Here is a 22,814-nt window from a genome sequence, read left to right on the forward strand (position 1 = left end):
CACCTAGTTCAGCAGAAGAGAAAGATACTCCTACAACTTATGCAACAGTTCATTGTATTACATTTCTTGTCAGTACTCTCTCATCCATGCTTTATACTAGACAAATATCTATGAGCACTTCAGTTCACCTTGCCTTCACTACCAGCTTTCCAAAAAGAGCTTAAGCTGCAATGCAGCTAACTAAAAAGGTGTATTGGAGCGTGTCAGCACGTCCATGCACAAAATACAGAAAAAGCAAACTTTGTGGGTTACAGTCTCTCTCCTGTGATATTTGCCATTAAGTTTCCAGCCAGTATGCACTGAGCACCCCCATGTTGAGCCAGTTCAGTTACATCCCCGCTAGCTCACAGAGCAAAGGTATGAGTCACTGTCACAGCACATTCACCCTGTGCCTTTTAAATAGAAATCTCCTACAACGCCAAAATCCCCCTTATATATATAGCAGAAAGAGGTTGAAAGTTCAAAGATTCCCAGTCTTGTGGATCCAGCTGAGGACATTGCTGGGGAAAGCAAAATTATGGCTTAATATGGGAGAGAGACTTCTCCAAGTTTCAAAAGAATGGCCAGGTGCCCTCATCCAGCTCATACTCATTCACCTGCATTCTGCCAGCCAGTGACAAGTCCATAAAAGAGTGCAAATCAAGCAAGCAGGAGGCAGCTAGAAGGCTGCAGCCAGTCCATGTTGCACAGTTTTTGCACCCTCATCTTAACAGGAGTCACAGGATTACTTCAGCAAGATTTGGGAAATGGACTTATATATTAAGTAGCTTTATTCCATCTAAAATATAAAGAAAGTGTTGGTGAGTTGCATCTGACATCACCCATGCAGGAAATGTTTTCTGAGGAATACTTTGTCAGGGACAGCAGTATCACCTCCTGCCCATGAAGCAAGTGAGCCTCAAATTCAAGAGATATTTCATCCTAGGCTCAATCACTGCATGATTCTTTGTGCTGTTAAGGACTTAATGGGAAATCCACATGTAACTTAGATAAACACATTGCAAGGACAAAAAAGCTGGCAACATAATTTCAACGAAAACCTCTCCAACTTAAGAACCTGTCTTTAAACCACTCAGAGAAACCTTTAAAATCTGATAATCACTTAATGGTATTTAACAGTGCTCAATTTGAACCCCAGCTACAACTTCAGTAAACTCTGGCACCATTCTTGTTCCAAATGGCATGCAAAATAATTTACAAACAACAAAGTTCAGCAGGTTTAAAGCAGCTGTTCAATTCCAACGCTTTGGCCACCCACTTCAGCATAACTGAGAGCTTTCAATCAGCTCCTGCCTCTCATGGGGCCTTTCAACAGCAACAGAGCATGTGTTCAATATGCTTTCAGAAAGCAGACAGCCAAATAGGGAGGATAAGTCAAGCAGGCAACCCTGTTGCACACCTGCAGCATGCTCCTCACACTGCCTCTTTCTTTCTTTCTTTTTTTTTTTTTTTTTCCCTAATACATGAACTTAGGTGAAAACAAGAAGTAAGATATGTCAGAGTGTAAAAACCACCTTTGTTTAAAAAAAAATAATCATTCCTAAAAAACAATTCCAGTTTGCCATATCTCAAATGCAGACTACAATCTTCACAGCAGGAGCATACTGCAAATTCAAACATAACATCTCTTGGAGTCAGAAAAAGAATGTTTTTACTGTTGTACTTAAATATATTCAAAATGTTGTAAGAAACAGATTAGGTTAAAAAAGGGCTTTCTTTGTACCTGACAGTTTTCTATTGCTGTTTTTGTTTCTTCCTCTCCTCTTTCCTTCCTGGTGCTTACTTTGGCTCTACTTTTCTTGTGTCCCTTCACAACCTCCTTGTCCTGGATTGGCCTTTGGGACACAGAGGAAAAAAAAAAGAGATATTACTTCACGGTCTCATTAAAGGTCACAAGTCTGAACTGGAGAGAGAGAAATTCAGAGTCACTTTAAACTCCTCTGATTATGGGCATACCCACACAAATTATTCTGGAAACTGCATGACCACACTAAGGTGGCATTAGGCCTGACAAAATATACCCTGCCTGTCAACACAGCTGATTAGCCCAGGCTTGATGCCCTGTGAGTCACAGACATACAGTTTCCCAGAGTCTCATTGAGGAAAAGAGTATGGACACATACCCTAAGTACTAAATAAACCTGGAGTCTGCAAAGGGTGTCAGAGCATCAGCACATTCAATCATTCATTCAATCAATCCAGGACAGCAGCCCTTGGTGTATCTCATTGTTTCAGCTGCTAAGAAAGAGGCAACTTGTCTCCTAAGGAGCCTACTCTTAACTTCCTAAGCTTTCTACAAACCAGGGTTGACTTGAGCATGTTTGTTGGCTCCCCTCCATCTTCTGCTGTGCTCATGGTCTTCAGATGTGTTTGCTGCTTTCACCTCACACCAGCACGTTGAGCCTGAAGGGGTGACTAACAAGAATAAGGTGCTGATGGTTGAGGAGGCCACCCAAAGGCAAGCATGCAACTGAGAAAATTGTTCCTTAAAAATTCAGCAGCCCATGCCTCCTGTAGCACTAAATGAAGCCAGCCTGACCCCAAGGTTTCTGTAGTATCTCAGTAGCAAATGGCCAGCTAATTCTGGATTGTTCTCCAAGGCATCGTCTTCCTCTCACAAATCTTGTGGTTTCCACAGCATATACAAATTTGTTGAAATTAAAATAGCACAGTTCTGCATTATGTTATTGTGTAAACATCAGTTAAGAACTAATTCAGGGCTTTTAATGAGTTTATATCCTGTTCACAATTGCCAGGAAGTATCAGCATGATGAAGGGAAAAAGGATTTGACACACAGCAGATTTTTAAATAAAACAGACAAATGAAGCCATCACAGTTTGGTATGGGGACATGATTATAATTGACAACAAAAAGTAAGAGTCAAGGCAAGCTTGGGCTTTTTCAGACTATATAAGTTAAAACTAAGGTGTTGTTCTCTTACAATTGCAGTACTCTCCAACTACAGAAATTACATTCTGACTATTACCACTGCTTTGAAGACAATTTGACTTTGTAAATGTAGAAATAAATCAGAAAAAAAAATTTCTAGAAAAGTTTATGCTGGAGACCACATTTGCTTTTTTAAACTGAAGAACTCTAAGAGACAAGAGTTCTGGTATCTACAGGGACATTTTCAGTACAGCAAGTGACTGAAGGCAGCAGCAAGAAACATTGAAATAAACATGGGCAACACATTCTGCTGGAATGAGTCATTTCAGTAGCACGCTGCAATAAAACAGTATTGCAGAAGCTGGAGGGCAACCCAAGAAGGCCCAAAGACATAGAGGGATCACAGACTGCAGAAGGAACTCTTCCAGGTTGGGTAATAATCCGAAGGTCTCCATGATGCTTATTGTTCCTGTGGCATCTGACAAGGAGAGGCTGCATCATGAAAGCTTTCCTGCACCTGCACAACAATAGCAGGCTGAAGATTTTGAAAACAGGGGCAATTTGAAGCCAGCCAAACTGAAGAAGACAAAAGCTTCTCTGGTATATAGTCATATTTGACAAGCTCTATTTAACCGCTTGAGGATTCAGAGAGTAATTAATAAGATACAAATACAAAAATAAACAGGAAGGAAGGGCAGAAGGAATGATTACACAAACAAACATAGTTCTTGGAAAGCTGAGAAGGCTTTCTAGTGGGACAGTAAGGGCAATGGAATACATGATTGTCAGGCACTTGGGTATTTTCATCCTATTGCTGCATGATAGGCATGACATTAAGTTCCCTTTCTCACATGCAAACCCTGTTTTAACCACTTCCCTTGGACTGAAATTCTTTTCAATTCATAATGTAATTAAACTTCAAAATGCAAAAGTATCTAGGGATATATAAAGCCAAAAGTTGCCTAGGTTTAAAAATAAAAAAAGTCCATCGAGTAAGGAGTCGTTGAAGAAAGAATCTAGTTACTGAACATCTTATAAATTGAAAACAAACAAAAAAATTCTGGTGTTATCTAGATTGAAATAAGAGTTAAATCTACACTTCTGGGACAGTAAAGCCAGTTTTTAATGCAAAACTGCCACTCATATTGTAGGCCTCAACTTAGGCTAGAGAAAGATCCTCAGTCAGCAGACTTTCAGTCTGACATCTAAAAGTACACAGAACACAATTTCATTGTCATAGTGGTGGTTTTACTCTTTTTGCCCAAACTGAGATGGCTGAATTCAACCTTTTGTGCAGCACTAACCATGAAGGGGTAGGATTTTTATTTATTTACTTAATTACTTACTGAAGGGACAAAGAAAGGAATAGGGAGAGGAAAATAACCAAGTAACCATCTCTTCAATTCTGTAGCAGCCTTACACTTTCCTCTTCTCACTCACTTGGGAGATGCCAAACACAAGGGCAGTCCTTGTGCTGGGGTTCCAGAGAGCTAACAAATAAAACATGCAGCTGATAGTGGAAGGAACAGGTTGGACTAATCTCTCTTTGACTGGCATCTACCACAGCAGCACTCCATGGCTGCAGTCTCACATGTTGGAAGTTAAAGCACTCTTCAGTCCTTTGCAAACAATAAGCATTAGAAGGCAGAGCAAGGGAGCTACACCTTGGGTACAACATAAGGCATGAAGCTGAAGGAAGACATCTTGCAACCACAGAAGTAGCTCAGGTATCCAGTAAATCAATATTTGCATGTTATTCTCACATACATCCCATTTGCTGATCCAACACTTGTTCCCTCAGAAACAGGATCAGAGGGGCTGCTGTCAGCCAGCAAACAAGCACAGCCTGCTCCTCCTGGAACCCAGCTCCTGACCCAGAGCCTGTGTACAGCATAATTAATAATTAATAATACAAAATTAAACATCTTTCGCGGGGGGGCATGCGTACAGCATGGTGCCTTCAACAAGCAGGCAGAGATCTATGGCTTTTTTCAAGTAACAAATAATACCTTTATATAACAAAAAAACAGAAAACAACAACAAAAAAACAGCCCCCCCGCCCCCCCAAAAAAAACAAAACAAAACAACAAAAAACAACAACAACCAACCAAACAAAAAGGTAATAGAAGGGGGCACACTTTCCTCTAACTTTTCTTGTGCCTAGGGCTCTCTCCCCTCTATGTACAACAGCTGTTTTGCACAATTCTGTCTTATTTCTGAGCAAACCAGAACAAGAAATACAATTTTAGTATGTGATCAGCACAGAGGTTCCCTTCCCCAACAGTACAACAATCCAGCAAGAAAAAGGAAACTAAAAGGAAATCAAGGATTTTTTTCTGGTGCCACACAAGCAGTTCATTTCTGCTCTACCTCAGTGTATCAGAAGAAATCATCATTTCGGTATGGCAGAAACTTGACTGCAGTGAAGATATCACTGCTTCCATGGGTGTTGACAGCACTGGTTTGTGCCATAGTGCACCCACTCCCTCTTGTCCCAGAAAAGACAGAGAGAGCAGCAGAGATGTCTCACACCTGGAGGAAGGCAAGCATTGCCCCCACCTCCAGAAAAACCCAAAAGGGCAGTACAGGGATCTGCCAGCTGGTCAGCTTCACTTCACTTTGTGGGAAGTGCATGAAGAGTGTCCTCTTGAAGCACAACTCTAGGCACATGGAGAAGCTGTTTGGAAGCAGTCAGACCAAGAATAAATCACATCTGACCAACCTGACTGCTCTCTGGCATTAAATGACTGTATCTGAGGAGAAAGGCAGAACAGCAGACATCCTTCACTTTTAGCAAGGCTTCCAACACTGTCCCATGCAATATGCTTACACCCAATTTGAGACACTGTGGTTCAGATCAGCGGACACCCTGAGAAGTAAACCACTGGGGGATGACCAGGATCAGAAGGAGCCCTTGCAGTGATACAGACTGGGGACAAACGGGCTGAGCAGCAGCTGTGTGGAAAAGGCCAGGAGTATGTTCTGGCAACAGAAATGGCCACAGCTTCCTGGGCTGTGTGAGCAGCACAGCCAGCCAGGAACTCAAAAGTACAAATTATCCTTCTTCTACTTATTAGGTCAAATACTGTGTCCAATGTTGGGGCCCCCCAGTGCAAAACAGACATTGATTAGCAGGGGCAGGTCAGCAAAGGGTCACCAAAGTGGTCAGGAGCTGGAGGCTGGAGCACATACCTTGCGAATAGAGGTTGAGGAGTCAGGGCTGGTTTAGTCTGGAAAAGATAAAGCTAAAGGATAAAGGTTGTGAGCCAGGCTCTTCATAGTATTGCACAGCAGAAGGAAAGAGACAATGAGCATAAGATGAAAGGAGAAGGTTTCAGATCAGCTATATGGAGAAACTTTACCAGTGAGGGCAAACAAGCAATGTAACATGAGCTCAGAGAATATCCTACCACCTCTGTCCATGTAGGTTTTCAAGACCCAACTGGATAAATTCCTGAGCAAACTACCTTGATCCTGTAGTTGTCCCAGCCTTGAGCAGAAAGCTGGACTAGTGACCCCCTGGTTTATCATGCCATACTCCATTGCTTTCAATCTCCAAGGCACCAGCAGGCTACCAAGCCCAGACTCTGCCCATGCCCTGGTTATCCTCTCTCATGGGGATAATTCAGTAGTCACTTGGATTCACTTCAGTATCCACTTGCTCTTCAGTCAGAGCACCCCTTCAAAAGCACCTGAGTTACAATAAAGTATAGATGTTACCTTAAGGCTTAGAAACGCTTTGTAACATTCACATATCCCTTGGGTTAGCAATTAAATAACCAAACAACTAATGTATGTGGATAACACTGCCTTGACTCCAGCCAGACATGGCAGAGATCTGCCATAGCAGCCTTCCTTACAGCCCAGCATTCCTGGAAATACTACACATGCATTATCATTATCAGCACCCCCAAAACCCATGCTGATGCATCTGTATTGCTATGAGAACCCATGCTTGCTAAAGGAAATACTTTTAGGTGTTCTGCAACTACACCTTTTGATCCAATGAACCATCTGCTGTAACTTCAGCCAGGAGGAGCTATGCCAGGCCTCTGCATTTAAGTCTTCTGAGCTACAAATTCATGCAGCTTTTCTTCCTGCACATTTGTCTGAAGTGAGAGATAGGTACATTCCACTCAAGGCACATGAGAGCCACATACTTCTTACATTCAAAATCCATTTCTTCTTCTTGCCTTTTCCAGCTAAGTTTTCAAATGCATCTGCCACTTGCATTCTTTACTAGAGGAGACTTTCCAAGGATTAAATCAATGTCAGAGCAAATAACTTAAAGAACAGACCATTCAAAACTTGCAGACTCAATACAGACAAAGGATTAAGGCAAGAACTAAACTGGTGCTGGATGCCTGGTACTGGATGTCGTGGTTTAGGCCCAGCTGGTATCAGCCAGGCCTCTGCTCACTCACTTCCCATCTCCACATGGGACAAGGAGGAGAAAATCCACAAGACATGGGCAGGGAGGATTTCATTCCTCAATTATGGTAACAGGGAAAATCCAGACAAACTCAACTTAGGAAGGAAAAAAACTAATTTAATCTACAAGGACAAAGAGAAAACACAACCACCACCCTTCTTCCTGGGCCCAAATTGCTTCACTGATGCCTCCCCCTCAGGGCACAGGGGGATGGTGAGTGGGGATTTAGGGTCAGTTCCCCACACGGTGTTTCTGCCACTCTTTCCTCTTCAGAGGGAGGATTCCCTGCATTCATCCCCAGCTCCAACGTGGGATCCGTCTCCTGGCAGAGTCCTTCAGGAACCCCTGGGACATGAGTCCCTCCTACAGGTGCAGTCCCTCAGGAACTGCTCCCACCTGGGCTGCACACAGAGTCACAGCTGCTGCAGGAGCAGTCACCTCCTCTGGCATGGGGTCCTCCATGGCTGCAGAGCCACATCTGCTCCTCTCTGTGATCCTGCACAGGCTGCTGCTTCACATCTGCCCACCTGTGACACTTTAGGGGCTACAAATCCACATTGACCCCACTGTGGTCCTTCAGGAACTGCTCCACTATGATCCTCCATAGGTTGCAGGGGGACAGCTGCCACCTCACCATATGTGAGACCCTGGTGTGTTTGCTCTGTCACTGCTCTCTCAACTCCTTCTCTCCTCTTTTTCATATTTTTCTAGTTTCAGTTTCCCTTGCTTAAATATGTCACTCACAGAGGCACATTCAACTTCTCATAGCTGCTCAGCCTTCACCAGAGGCAGGGCCAGAATTTGAACCAGGGGAGCTTCCAGCAGCCTCTCACAGGAGCCACCCCTGTGGCCTCCCTGCTTCCAAAACACCACTGCACTAACCGAAGACATTACCTTTTACATATTTTCTATTCAATAGTGAAGAACAGGTAGAAGGGATGGCTGCCCTGCCCTGACAGCAGAAGTCCAGCTTTTAACCATACAAAGAGGGCACCTGCAGTTTTTCAGTGTATTCCACACAAAGGAAAGCTGTGGATGCTATTACATTTCCAAAAAGAAAATAATGTAGAAACATGTCATTGTCTCCACACTGACAACTACGAATTTCAAATTTCTGTAAAAAATTAAAAAAAAAAAAAAAAAAAAAAAAAAAAAAAAAAAAATTAAAAACATCTTCATGTGCACAGAATATGCACAAGATAAAATAAATGGTGGCATAAAGTAATCTATCTGGAACCCAGCCCATTAGGAAAACTCATGACAGGATTATCAGATTAGATCTGACAGAAAAATCTTCTAGAGAATACATACATGGATGACCAACTTTTGGAAGCTTTTGTCAGCCCTGCAGACAATTCTTCCTGTGGGCCCAGCATAACAGCTTTCTTTCCATTTCTTATTTCACCCAGCAAATGCATGCTACTAAATACACATGTATCTTTCAGCAGGCTACACAAACAGAAATACCTGTAATTAATTAGTATTACAGTAATTTCTTTGATCTAATGAAAACAAAAATTTACAAGTCATATATTTCAGCTGAGAAGCTTTGAGTCAAAAAGCTTAGGAACTCATCCGGGACTTTGAATCCAAGAATCATTTGGCTGATGTCATTAAAAGAGCTGAATTAGATTTGTAATTATTCCCTTGTGAGTTCTGCTGTCTATCTGAGAAAAAAGGGTATTAATTTCTGTCCTCAAAATTGATTTATTTTGTTGAAAAAACAGGAGGGTTAGAGACAGCAGAAACTTAGTTCTACTGTGTATCTGATAGAATACAAGAAAAAAAGTGTCAATAATGAACAACATCCCTACTAGTCAATTGGAGCTGTAACTTCTGTTTACATTGCAGGGCAGTTTCCTTTAGATCTTCAGGATAAATCCTATCTCCACTGATCTGGATGGCTATTCACTGCTTAGTGCAGTAACACTTCATTCACATGCAAATGTTTGACAGTTATTGGGCTCAAAACATCTGCATATCTATAAAAAAACATTCCAAACCACATCCTCATTTAAGGAAACAGTTTAATGATACTGAACCTAAAGTCTTTCTCATATTCAGAGAGAAATATCTTCAAGACAGATTCACTCACTTTATATTTATGAGATACTTTTTTAAAAAGACTAGGTCAAAAAAATGCCTCAAACAACTTTTTCATTATCTTTATTATTATTATGATTTGCTCTCTTCTTACTTTTTCTATTTTTTTTCAGTTTTTTAACTTTTTTTTTTTTTAAAAGATGACAAGAACACAAAGAATTAAAGGTGTTTTGGAAATGAAGACAGGGTAAACTTACATCAGTGAAAAGCAAGCACCCATTAAACCATATTTGAATAGAAATCTGTAAACCATTCAGGCAATATATGCAGTCTCTGAATTTTCAAAGCAAAAGCTTGAGAAGCACCAGGTAACAAGACACCAGACTAAAAGCTGCCCAGAACTCTACAGATTTTATTTCTTTGCTCACAGCAGTAATTTTGCAGACTTGATCTCCAGCTTCACGTCCTAGAAAATATGTAACAAACCCATCATAGGCACTGCTACTTAGAGCAGCAGCACATACTACCCAAAGCATCTAGAATTTTTAGCATGGAAAAAATTTGGCCATGAGTTTGGATTGCTCAAAAAAAAAAAAACAAAAAACCCAAAAACATGGAAATTATCTTTAGCAATAAAAATGTAAGAAAAAAAATGAAAATATTTTTTTAAATGCACCAAAAGAGGACAAAACAAAAGTATACAATGTTATTAATTAATAACTTCATGTTTTGTTGGACATGCTTCTTTTCCACTGCCTGAAGGCAAACATAGGAGCAGATTAACATAGAACAGAAGCTGAATCAAGTTAAGGGTTAGTTGAAACATTGGATTCAACCATCTTATATAAGGAGGGTAATTTCTCATTCCCACTCTTGTCTCCTTCATCCTGCCAGAGCAGAATTTTCCTATCCTTCCTCAACACCCATTTAAGATGCACTATCTTTTTATTTGAAGTCCACTGAAAAGAAAACTTAGCAATTTATATGTTACCCATGTTTTACTTTGAATCTGTGGGACTTGAGCCACATGAAAAGTGATTTATAACTTATACACATTTACACACATTTGCAGCTAAAATCAAAACTATATTATGTAAAAGAAGACATTGTTCCTGAGGGGCTTAGTCTGTAACCTCTGGCCTAGCATGAGGCAAGATTATTTATTTTGCCCTGCTGTAAAAGTGCCAATTTTTAGCTATGGGCTTCTTCCCTTATTTCTGTCAATCTGCATAGCAGCCAAACACAAACCTACACATAGCCACTCATGAAGTACCAGAGACCTACATGGATAGTTTGTGCACATGAACTGTAGAACTTGAATTGAGTATTTTATTATAGACACAAGGTGAATATGAATTGTACTTGCATGTTTAAAGAAAAAATAGGGCTGAAAGCCAAATACTTTTTCTGTAGAGGCCTAATGCAGAACATTCCCGCTCTATAGATTACATAAAAAGCTTTGTGGAATTTTTTGTTTTCTGGCCCATATTTTCCAGAAAAAATTATAAGAATATCAGTGATGAGGAGAAACTAAAAGATATGAAATGTTGCCAGGATATCCCAAAGCATTACATAAATACCACAGTACAATACAGAGGTATAACCATTGCCAGTTTCAGTTTGGTCATATTTGGCTGTATATATCATTGTGTCAGGGTCATGTTTGGTTTTGTCCCTCTTGGGACTTTCATAAGACTCATCAAAGCAATAAGCAGTGAAGTCCTGGATCAGGGAAGATATGTCATAACAATAGCTATTAGACAAAAGATGAAATTAACTTACTAGGACAAAAATACAACTCTCTGAGAAATTAAATCTTAGGATTTATGGCGGATTGTGTTTTTCGAGATTAAGAAAACATGCAGCAAAACAAAAACGTCAGGATAGAACAAAACTGTAGACAGTACTACTTAAAAACTTAAATAATTTTCATTTATAGGAGCTAAATTTTCCTGCATATTTCCCATCCTAAGTATAGGAATACTACAGTAAAAATAGCCACTAGACCCAGACATACACATTTTCAACTACATGTGACACTGAAGCTAAATGACTTGATATTTCCACATATAATTCACATTACACACTTTGACAATTCTCCACATAAAATAAAAAAGTTAAGACCATTTTATGTAAAGAAATCTGCATTGGTTTTGTGTTTTTAATACAAGCCTCGTGCTTTGTCCACACTATGGATACACTATGTCCACACTTTCCTAGCCCCCAACTAAATTAAAAGTAGGAATACACACTCATTGCCTAAAATTTGGCCCCATTGAAGCACATGAAGACTGAAGGTAGTGTTTTCAAAATTTCCTATACATTTTAGTTTCTAAACCCCTCCTTCACAACCAAGTTCTGAAACCTTTGTCTCACTTCCAATGAGACAACCTTCAGTGATCCATCTTCCTAAAAAACACTGGTCCTAAAAGTCTTTAATCAGTTTGTCATTTCTGAAGTTCTACTCACAGCCTAGAAAATTTTCTTCTCATTTATCTTCCTATAAAGACAGTAAAAAGGACTGCTTTTATTAAACAAATATGTCAAAAAGACAATAATAGAAAGTATGGTGGATTTGGTTGTTTTATGATAAACTAATTTGCATTTTTTGTACATAAAGAGTTTGCACTTTGGAGTGAGTCCAGAGGAGGTTCCAGACTAGGTTCCTCAAGTCTCATCCAACCTGGCCTTGAACACTTCCAGGGAGGGGTCAGCAACAACTTCCTTGGGCAATCTGCTCCAGTGTCTCACCACCCTCACATTAAAGGATTTCTTCCTAATGTCTGACCTAACTCTCCCCTCTTCAAGTCTAAAACCATTTCCCCTTGTCCTCTCACTACACATTCATGTAAAAAGCCCTGCTTTTTTAGAAACAAAATATTGGAAGATATAGGAACATTGCCATAAGGTCACCTCAGAGCCTCCTTTTCTCCAGGCTGAACAATCCCAACTTCCTCAGCCTGGCTTCATAGGGGACGTGGTCCAGCCCTCTGATAATTTTAGTGTCTCTCCTTTGGACACATTTCATGAGCTCCATGCCCTTCTTGTGCTGGGGACTCCAGAACTGGCCACAGTTACAAATGCCCAGTTTACAGCAAAATTAAACTGTCTGGGCTGAAGTTTTCCTTTCTGCTAAACATAAACTTTCATTTTCACAAACAGATGAATTGAAGAATACGCTATAAAATCCTGGTGGCCTTTCCTTTGGGAAGCTTTAGAACATACTTTCCATCAGGAACTGGAAATGTGCCAGTGAAAGGTCTGTTGGTTGTGAACATGCCTGCTTTTCTTTTTTTTTTTTTTTTTCTGCTCAGAATTTTTCCAGATTTCTCCGCTTCATAGAAAATAAAAGTCTGTGCACATACACCTTGTAAAAATAACATAAATTTCAATACATTAATACCCAAGTTCATACTGACAGGATGTCCCTTGCAATTGCAACTAAAAAGCCACTGTTAATCTCTGTTCCTCAACTGCTGAAGAGCTGAAGAAAATTGCAGGAAAAAAGTTGTTTTGCCTTCATATCAGGACTAGAACAGCATTCAGTTAGTGCAAATTGCTCATATACTTCATGAAGAGAAAACATAACATCAAATAGCTTGTCAGTTTAAAGAGTGCTTTCCATTTGAGGGGAGGGAGAGATGAGAAAGGATATTTATGTAAATGAGGCAGAGAAACTACAGAGAAAAAGATATGCAAGCATATAATTAAAATTTGTATCATAATGCCTTCATACAAGTTACCAACTGGGATTACAGGACCAATATTTATTCTCTTTTCAGTGTCAAATTTAACAACTTAACAACATTCTTTTAAAATATGCTTTTCATGTGTAATCTCTACTATAGCACAATGGGCCCAAGATGATTTTTCAAACAAAGATGAACTTTTATCAAACAAAAAACTTTCTTTAAACTCTGATCCCAGCTCTTTGGTGTGATCCAAGCAGTTAAATGTCTAAAGCCACATAATTTCACACAAGCCTGCACAAAATCAGAAGTCCTTGTGCATATTACATGGCATGGTTTAGGAGAGCTACACAGCCAGGTTTTCAACACTGAGATTCACTTTTGGGTTTGACCTTGGTAAGTTTTGTAATTTAAGGTGATATACCTTAAGTTATTTACTTTTGTATTCAAAGGAAGTATGAAAATAAGGGAAATGGTCCCTTGCTATGGGGAAGGTAATTATTCCTCAAACATTTTAACCTGTGTTTCTCTTTACCAATACAATCTAGAGGTTTGACTCGGTAACAAAGAGGTTTCTTCAGAAAAAGAAAAGGCTGCACCTTTATTAAATTAAAACAGATTCAGACACTTGTCGTTCTCCCAAATTGCAGATGATTATGACACAAAAAGCATAAACAGGGCTTACCAATTTTTTAATTTTTTTTTTTTTTTTTTTTGCTTAAGTCTCTGCCTGTCTCATATGTCAGAGAGGCATGTGTATTATGCACATCCAGCAGGGGACAAAGATCAGAAATTTAAAGGAGCTGTTTGTGATTTTGGATAGGATGTGGTACACAGATGAAAGAGCAAACATTTTTCCCCTTCGTTTAATGCTAGCACTAGATTCCTAAATTAAGCCCAGCAGGAAACAAACATCCACCACAGATTTCAAAAAGATATCTCACATCTTTGTATTAAAACATGTTATTTTAAGAGTCCCAAATGCTGCATGTCTGATTTTTATTAACTCCAGAGCCAACATAGGAAGTGTTATTTGATTTATTTTTAAAAAAATATACAGAAAATATTAGTAGACAATGGGATCTAAATTGCAGGAAGCAAAAAAGAAAATTTAATACTAGAAGATAATGGGCATGATGCTATCATCTCTAAGAATACTAAGACAACAAGCTTAGAAAAATTACTTTGATGACCTTGAGAGCTCCATTAGACTAAGGAACATCAAGTTAGCAGATTTTCCAGAGGGTTGGGAAGGACAGTCTTAATTTTTCTTCTCCAAATGGACTAGGGATATATTTCTGTTATGCACTCCTAATTTCCTTCTGCACCAAAGAGCTACAGTGTTGTATTCCAGTGAAAGGCAAAATTAGACATCACCCATATTTCCTCACAAACTTCATGTGTGATTCTTGATGAAAAGAGTAAGAATTCTATATCCATATTCAAATGCAGTTAAAATGTCCAGCTCTGGAAATTCTTTTCTTCTAACATTACATCTTTCTTTATACAAAATGTAAAAGTACCCTGATAGAATTTTGCCCAGTTCAATCACAATACACTGAGCTTTTATTTTGGAGGTTTAGATTTTCTTCTTCTTTCCCATTGACTTTGATGATGTTTTGGGATTAAAACAAGGAGCAGGCAGTTCCCATGAGATGAAAGACATAACTGCAAAGAACACTTACTTAGAAGATTAAAAAAAAAAAAAGTCTTGGAGTTTGAGATGTTGTTATGTATTTATTTAAAGAAACACTCCCTTGAAGAGGCTCAGACTTCCATATTTTAAATAATTTTCTTCTTTTATCAACTCCAGTAGAAAATAAAGTGTGGTTTTTTTACTTGCCATGTTAATGAAAAATGTAACAATACACTGCCAAGTAGGCTAAATGGATTACTACAGACAGAAAGAATAGCTCCAAGCTGTTCTGTAAACAGTGGCAGTAATAGAACCTACATTTCTAATTTGTGGCTAATTATAATTCCCAGCCACCTTTATTCCAGTGACACCATTTCAAAAATGCTCCCCACATCCCTTCCCCATCAGCTAACTCCCAGCTGGGCACAGAGGCAGGAACTCCTATGGCATGTCCTGAGCTCTGATTCAAGAGGTTCATTCAAGCTCTCAGCCTAAACAGAGACGTGGTCGGCTCACATGTCTCAGGCAGAACTACTTTACCTTACTCCTCTAGCCAGTCCTTTATTCCATAACATTTTTAGTCCTTTCAGTTCCAACTGTTCCCAACCCTCCTGCAATTGGCCAAGAAAATTGAAGATTATTCGGTGAAAAGAGCGGGGGGAGGGGGCAGAGGAGAGGGTAAGGCAAAAGTCTTGCTCTCTTTGGGAAGTAGGCTTAAAATGGAGTGCAGAAGTACTTTTGACAGCAGGCAGAATTATGGGTGTGTGAATGAACTTTCTCACACTCTTGGGTCAGCTGAGCACAAGGAGAAAGGAGACCTCTGGTTTCTGTTCCAGACACTACTTCTGCCTACAGTGCAAGCCAAGTTGATTTGTGTTTCCGTTCACGCAGGCCTAAAATAACCACATTTTAGCTTACGTATATCTTTCACATAGCAGCCACAATTAATTAGTTGGTTATAATATGCTTTGTGATCCACAAGTAAAAAATGAGAACTAGTCAGTAGTTTCTATCTCAGGCCCTGACTGGCATCAGAAGATAAGGTGCAGGCACTTTCAGGTACCTGTTAAATTCATTACCTTCTGTCTTCAAGTTTCAGATCCATCATAAGTTGCTTCCAATACCTTCCACCTTCTGGCTCCAGTTTTTGAAAACAACCTTTGGCAGTGAGATTGTCCTGGATCCACTGTGAATTCAGATTAGAAATTAAGTTGGGCCCTAAGAAAAGGGTGACAAGGATGGAAGTAAATATAAGTTAACATCCAAAACTCATCTCTTGTAGCAGGCCAGTGTTACCACACTTAGAACTCCCTGGATGTATCAACCTTTAAATGTAATATTTTGGCCCATCTTTGCAAAAAGCTGAGTTCATCATGAAGTGGGGCAACAATAAAGCTGAGGAAGGACTTTTCACATGAGCGTGCAGTGATAGGACAAGAAGCAGTGGTTCTAAACTGAGAGAGGGGAGATTTAGATTAGAGATTAGGAAAAAATTCTTTCACTACAAGGGTGGTGAAACATTGGAACAGGTTTCTCATGGAGGTTTGGCATGCCTCATCTCTGGAAGTGTTCAAGGAGAGGTTGGATGCATCTTTGAAAAACCTGCTCTAGTGGGAGGTGTCCCTGCCCATACAGGGGGATTAGAACTCATGATCTTTAAGGTCCCTTCTAGCCCAAACCATTCTATGATTCTGTGATCATTCAAAAGTTTTCTATTTTATATAAAATAGAAAGGATTACATAACTAAAGAAAAAAAAAATTAAAGTGTAAAAGTGTTTACTGTTCTTTATAAGTTTTAGAAGCTAGGAAAGAAAGTCTCTTTCTTTCACTACATTTCTCAGTTTGCTAATGTGCTTAAGGTTCGTGTTTTTCCACAATACTAAAATGTAGATTGATCCTTTGTTATTTGATTCTGTATTTGCTTTTAATCACTCAGTTATTCTGCATGGCTTTTTATCAAAATTTGCACTCATATTCTGAAGAACCAGCATTTTTTTAAATTGTTCCAGAAGTGTTAAATACAGAATTGCTTTTCAAACGTGATTTGGTTTTGTTTTTAAACATGGGTGTGCCACAATTTCTATTATCAAACTTACTAACGGTATTGTACCACTATTGGATGTGTCTGTCTCTTGGACATGTTTGTACCCAGTGGTCTTACACTTAAATTTTGAAGCCAAAGAAGAAAAGAGCAAGGAGACAGGAGCCACGAAAGAAGAAAAGATATCTGCTTTTGAGAGTTTTGTGGGGTCTTGTCCTCCTGATTGAGGAATTTCACACAAATTCTCAACATTCTTAAAGGACATCCACACTTGAGTATGTGGTCACAGAATCACAGGATGTCTTTAGTTTGAAGAGACCTTCAGATCATCCAGCCCAACCTTTGACCAGCACTGTAAGTTCACCACTAAACCATGTCCTTAAGGACAGGTCTACATGTTATTTAAGTATCTCTGGAGTTGGTGACTCCACCACTGCCCTGGGCAGACTGTTTCAACATCTGGCAACCCTTTCAGTGAAAAAATGTTTCCTAATATCCAGCCTAAGCTTGCCCTGGTGTAGGTTCCATCCATTCCCTCTGGTCCTATCACAGCTCCCTAAGGAGCTGTGAGGAGGCTGTTTCCCTCCTCATTCCAACCTCCCTTGAGGCAGCTGAAGAGAGCTCTAAGGTCTCCTCTCAGCCTCCTCTTCTCCAGACTGAACACCCCCAGCTCCCTCAGCCACTCATTCCAGATTGTTTTAAATATGTGTGCAGCTTATGTTAATACTAATCTAAATAGAAAGTATATTTTGAAACAGAATAAGTGGAATATATTTACTAGAGTCTTTGAGAATGCAAATAAATTAATAAGGTGTAGTAGTCTCAAGAAAAACCTATGAAACACAGTCTGCCCCCAGAGGTGACTGCTACACATGGACCAAAGGCCTTATGGCATGGTCAGACCAGTATTTCTGAAAAACAAGACCCTAAGAGACTTTCTCCCATTTACAAAGTTTTCCCTAAGTGCCTTGACACTATTCATGATCTCCAGATAGATTTATAGAAGCAACCAATGGATGTCAGTGATCACTCAAATCATATTTTTGATGTCTCACTACCAGAATGACTAAATACATCTTGTTAAACACATACAAACAAAATCTGGAAGGCAATTTTTACTGGAAATAAACAGAAAGCTGAGTGGACACTCTCTCTTTCGAAATTAAACCAACAGCTCAGCACCTTTGTGGGTTTTTAGTTAAAAACTCATCTTTAGGGACCAATAAATAGATCAAACACCTTTTGCTTCCAGAGCATATCATGAAGCCCTCAATTTTAAACTATAAATCACTGTTCTACAAAAGCTACTTCAAAAACAGTAAAAAGGTTCTAAAAATGGCAACTACAAATCACAAGTATTTTTACAGAAATGCTGGTTTACCTCTAATGCTGCATTGTCAATAGCTGTGTTTTCACTGGAAGCAGTGAAATGCAAAAAGTTTGATGTAATTCCCTCAGTGTATTCAGTATTTTGAATTTATCAAATTATGTGAATGGATTTTTAAGATTCAGTCAGGAAAGTAGGGATGGAATGTCTGGGAGAAAAAAAACAAAACATCAGTCCTTCTGCAGAGTGGAATTGATTATTTGTTATGGATGGCTTATGCTCCAGGAATAGAAAAAAAAAAAATGTAGGTGACTTTGAATGCTAGAGGAGCTATCAGTCAGCCTGAGGTATTGACATATTTCTGTGTAGTGTAGCTTCAAAAATCTCCCTCTCTCCAAAGTGTAAACATTGAGAGCTACTATCCAAAGGAAGGTCACAAGGTTGAACACAGGCACAAACTATTCCAGTACTTGTGATTCCATCAAAATGCAACTGGTATGCAAGAGGAGTTACCTCTCCTCTTCCATTAGTTCCTTTTAAGATCATTTCATATCAAGAGATGTAACCAAACTAAAAAACTATATCCAGAGACTGTTCCACAGTGATCAGAGAGGGTTTTACAGACTTCAGTTGATGCCTAAGCACCAATTAATTCACTGAGTGCAGGAAACTATGAAAATAGCATTAAAGAAGATATTAGGATTCCTAAATACTCTCAAGTCACTGTAAAGGGAGACCTAAAGACTTAATATCAGGCAATTTAGAGAGCTTAATGAACTTCATCTTTGTTCTGAAGCACACATCATAACTGCTACTCAAGGTGACTGTGAGAAAATAGAAAAAATAAAAGAAAAAAGAAGCTATTTTATCTTTATTATCTTTTCCAATCATACACTAATACACTATCCCTTAGTACATGACCGCAGTCTTTTCACAGGAACCCATACCCTTTCAGTACTCTGAATGGACAGTGATAACTAAACAAATGATCATTAATTATTTGGCCTTATTCTTAGGATTCAGTATGAAGTCTCATGTCTTGTTTGCTGTGTACTATTCAGAGCCGGATTTGAACAATGAATTATTCATTTGCTTGTGGGTTTTCCTACAGTGCTCATCACAACAACATCTGAATGTGTTAAAAACATTAGTGATTCATTTCCACATCATCTTTGTGTCATGAAGAGAAAGATATCATTGTATGCACATTACAGAAGAGGGGACATGACATGGGGCTATTACAGCACCTGTTAATTCCAGGCTCAAAAACAAAGGCTTTCTTAAGAAATATTTATAATTGTCCTACCGTTCCAGTCAGCCTCAGTGGCACATGCGGATGACATCCGCAGGTCTTGGAGCCCTTTAGAAAAATAGGAGTACAATTATGACTCCCTGATCACCTGAAAATTATTTGCTTTTAAATTGTATTGCACATAAGATGTGATGACACAAAAATGTTGACAGCAGAAAGGAAAAAAATTCCAAAAGTAGTCAGAGGTCTGAGTCTGAGTCAGCAGACTCAGATAATATAATAACAAACAATTTGTGTCATGCTGCTTTCAGAGAATGCCACATTTCAAGGAACTACCCATCCTTTATTGGACGAGGGGGAAACATTGTAACAAAGGGTGAGGAAATGCATGAGTTACTTAATACTTTCTTTGCTTCAGCCTTTAACAGCACCAGTGGTTCTCTGGGTACTCAGTCCCTGGAGCTGGAAGAGGGAACAGGGAGCAGAATGGAGCCCCCATAGTCCAAGGGGAAATGGTTAGTGGCCTGCTACACCACTTAGACACACACAAGTCTATGGGGCTAGATGGGATTCACACAAGAGTACTGAGGAAGCTGACAGAAGTGCTCCCCGGGCCATTTTCCATAATTAATCATCAGTCCTGGCTAACCAGGGAGGTCCTGGTTCACTGGGGGTTGGCAAATGTGACACCCACCTACAAAAAAGGATCACAAGGAGGATCCAGGAGACAACAGGGCCTGTCAGAATGACCTTGGTGCCAAGGGGAGTTAAGGAGCAGACTGCCATCACACGGGATGTACAGGACAACCAGGCAATCAGCTCCAGTCAGTATGGATTTATGAAAGGCAGGCCCTGCTTCACCCACTTTGTAGATGAGGGAAAGGCTGTGGATGCTGTTTACCTGGGTTTCAGTAAAGCTTTTGACACTGTTTCCCACAAAATTCTCCTGGAGAAACTGGCTGCTCATGGCTTCGACAAGCATACCCTTTGCTGGATAAAAAAACTGGCTGTGCAGCTGAGCCCATAGAATTGTGGTGAAGGGACTTAAATCCAGCTGGTGGCCAGTGACAAGCAGGATTCCCAAGGGCTCAGTGCTGTGGGTAGTTCTCTTTAATATCTTTATCAATGATGTGGATGAAGGGACCAAGTGCACCCTCACCAGGTTTGCAGAGAACACCAAGTTGGGCAGAAGCACTGATTTGCCAAAGGGTAGTAAGGCTTTGTAAAGGGACCTGGACAGGATAGAACTATGGGTCTAAGCCAATTGTATGAGGTTTAACAAGGCCAAGGGGCACATCCTTCACTTGGGCCACAACAACCCCCTACAGGCTTGGGGAAGAGAGGCTGGGAAGCTCTCTGGAGGAAAAGGACCTGAGGGTGCTGGTGAACACCTGGCTGAATATGAGCCAGCAGTGTGCCCAGGTGGCCAAGAAGGCCAACAGCATCCTGGCTTGTATGAGGGGGAGTATGCCCAGCAGGACAAGGGAAGTAATCATGTCCCTGCACTTGGCACTGTTGAGGCTGCATCTCAAATACTTTGTTCAGTTCTCGGCCCCTCACTACAAGAATGAAATCTAGGTGCTGGAGCAACTTCAGGGAAATACAACAAAGCTGGAGAAGGGTCTGGAGAACAAGTCTTACGAGGAGCAGCTGAAGTAGCTGGCATTTTTTAGCCTGGGGAAAAGGAGGTTGGGGGGAGACCTTATTGCTCTCTACAACTACCTGAAAGGAGGTTGTAGTGAGATGGGTTTTGGTCTCTTCACTCTGTCTCCACCACTAGTACACCATTAATATTTCTTCCCATCTTTCTCAACTAGATGAGTTGGTGTGGTGAAAGGAAGAATAACACCACATGCTCTTTTCACATTTCAGTCCAAGTGAAGAGTTCCTGGAAGATCAGAAAAGGCAGAACACAGAGACTGTAGATGACTGAAGGGTAGCAACCTCCACAGACCCTCCTTTCCACAGAGCCAGGAGAGCATGCCATCAGAGACTAAAAAAAGAGTTGGGACTGTGTGTATTTAAGTAGTGGGGACCACCTTTGATCTTTCCCTGTTAGAGACATAATTCCCTCAAATACATCTGAACTCACTTAAATATAATTAAAACCCTCTACATGATAGTTGAACATATTTAAACAGTTTCTGTTATAGCAACTTCTTCCAGATTTTGGTCCTTTCTCCCAAACCTGGCAAAATCATCCACACAGACCACCTGGCATCCTATTTATTCTTCCAATAAATGGCTATCATCATACAGGGTTTACCATTCTTGACTACAAGTGAAAACTCTTACTGAAGTGCCTTAAGATTTCCTAATGGGGCAGGCATGGAGAGAGTTACTGTGTAAGGAAAAAAAAAAACTTTTCAGAATTACTATACTACAAGGATAAAGTGGTTTTTACTTCCATAACAATAACCACAATATTTCCACAAGAAATACATCTGGATATAGACTTACCATATGCAGGGCAGCATACATGTTGTGTTCAGCAGCTGTAGCAGAACAGGCTGCTTATTACAGTCCAAAATTGATTAATTTCCAGAAGTGAGTGACCCAGAATTTTGCACCACTTCTGCAAAAGTTCTCTTTGAATATGTTACTGAAAGATGCCTTCCTCCATGCCTTCAAAAATCTGATTCAGCTGTTGCAACTCAACTCAAATTACACAGCAAGGACAACCTGGTCCATCCTGTTCTAAGATTTGCAGTGTCTTTTCATTCTTTGGTTCCAGTTTTTCTTCATGACTTTCCAGGCAGTCTGGGAAATCCTCATCTGAATTCAGGAATACCCTTGCACTGGTTGCAAACTGAGATGCTCCTCTAGTCTTTGCAGGATTCCCCACACTCATCATTCGAGTTTATCACTACCAGCAAAGCTCAGTCTTCCTTCCTCATTCCCAAGGTGCTGCTGCACCAGAAACAGGCACTTTGGTTTTGTGGCTGTCTGAGGAAGACTCTTGAAACCACCTGGAGTGTGTTTCATAAAGCTGACAATAGCAGTGGATGTATGTAGGAGAGAAACCTGAATCAAGGTGTGGAGAGAGATGTTTTCCTCTCTGGGCAAGCAGAATGCCTAGCAGAAAAGGTTGCAAGGAATTAAGCAGGGCGGCACACAAACCAGTCTCCTGGTTACAAAGAGTTACAAAGTTTGATTATAATAATTCTGCAACTGCATTTTAACGTAGAGAATGGATCCTATGTCTATGATAGATTTAGAGAGCTATGGAAACTTCACTCTTTCCTTCCCCTTTTCTGCTTCTAGAAGATCGCTCTGATGGCTCCTTCATGCTGGGTTCAGAAGCAACATCAGCACATGATAGCAGAGGCTGTAAAATTTGATACCTTCTTTCCTTGCCTATTTACTTCAGGCCAAACTGCAGAGCTTTTACATGAAGTGGGGAAGGGAATGGAAAGTAGACTTTTAGAACTGTGTTTGCTTTGCACAGTAATTAAAATGAATTGTCACTGTCCCACAGTAGAGAAAAACACCTCCCTGTCCTG

General features: G+C 40.1%; 1 long non-coding RNA gene across 1 annotated transcript in view; it reads right to left on the reverse strand.

Moving 5' to 3' along the window:
- Positions 1 to 22,282, reverse strand: part of LOC139792647 (uncharacterized) — a 100,923-nt gene extending 78,641 nt beyond the window's left edge. Inside the window, exons 1-2 of the long non-coding RNA XR_011724329.1 lie at positions 21,772 to 22,282; positions 1,724 to 1,835 (exon numbers count right to left, since the gene is read on the reverse strand). This is a non-coding gene — a long non-coding RNA (uncharacterized lncRNA). The remainder of the gene's footprint in view (positions 1 to 1,723; positions 1,836 to 21,771) is intronic.
- Positions 22,283 to 22,814: the final 532 nt, after the last annotated feature.

The sequence above is a fragment of the Heliangelus exortis genome, chromosome 2 (assembly GCF_036169615.1).
Source record: "Heliangelus exortis chromosome 2, bHelExo1.hap1, whole genome shotgun sequence".
Classification (NCBI taxonomy): domain Eukaryota; kingdom Metazoa; phylum Chordata; class Aves; order Apodiformes; family Trochilidae; genus Heliangelus; species Heliangelus exortis.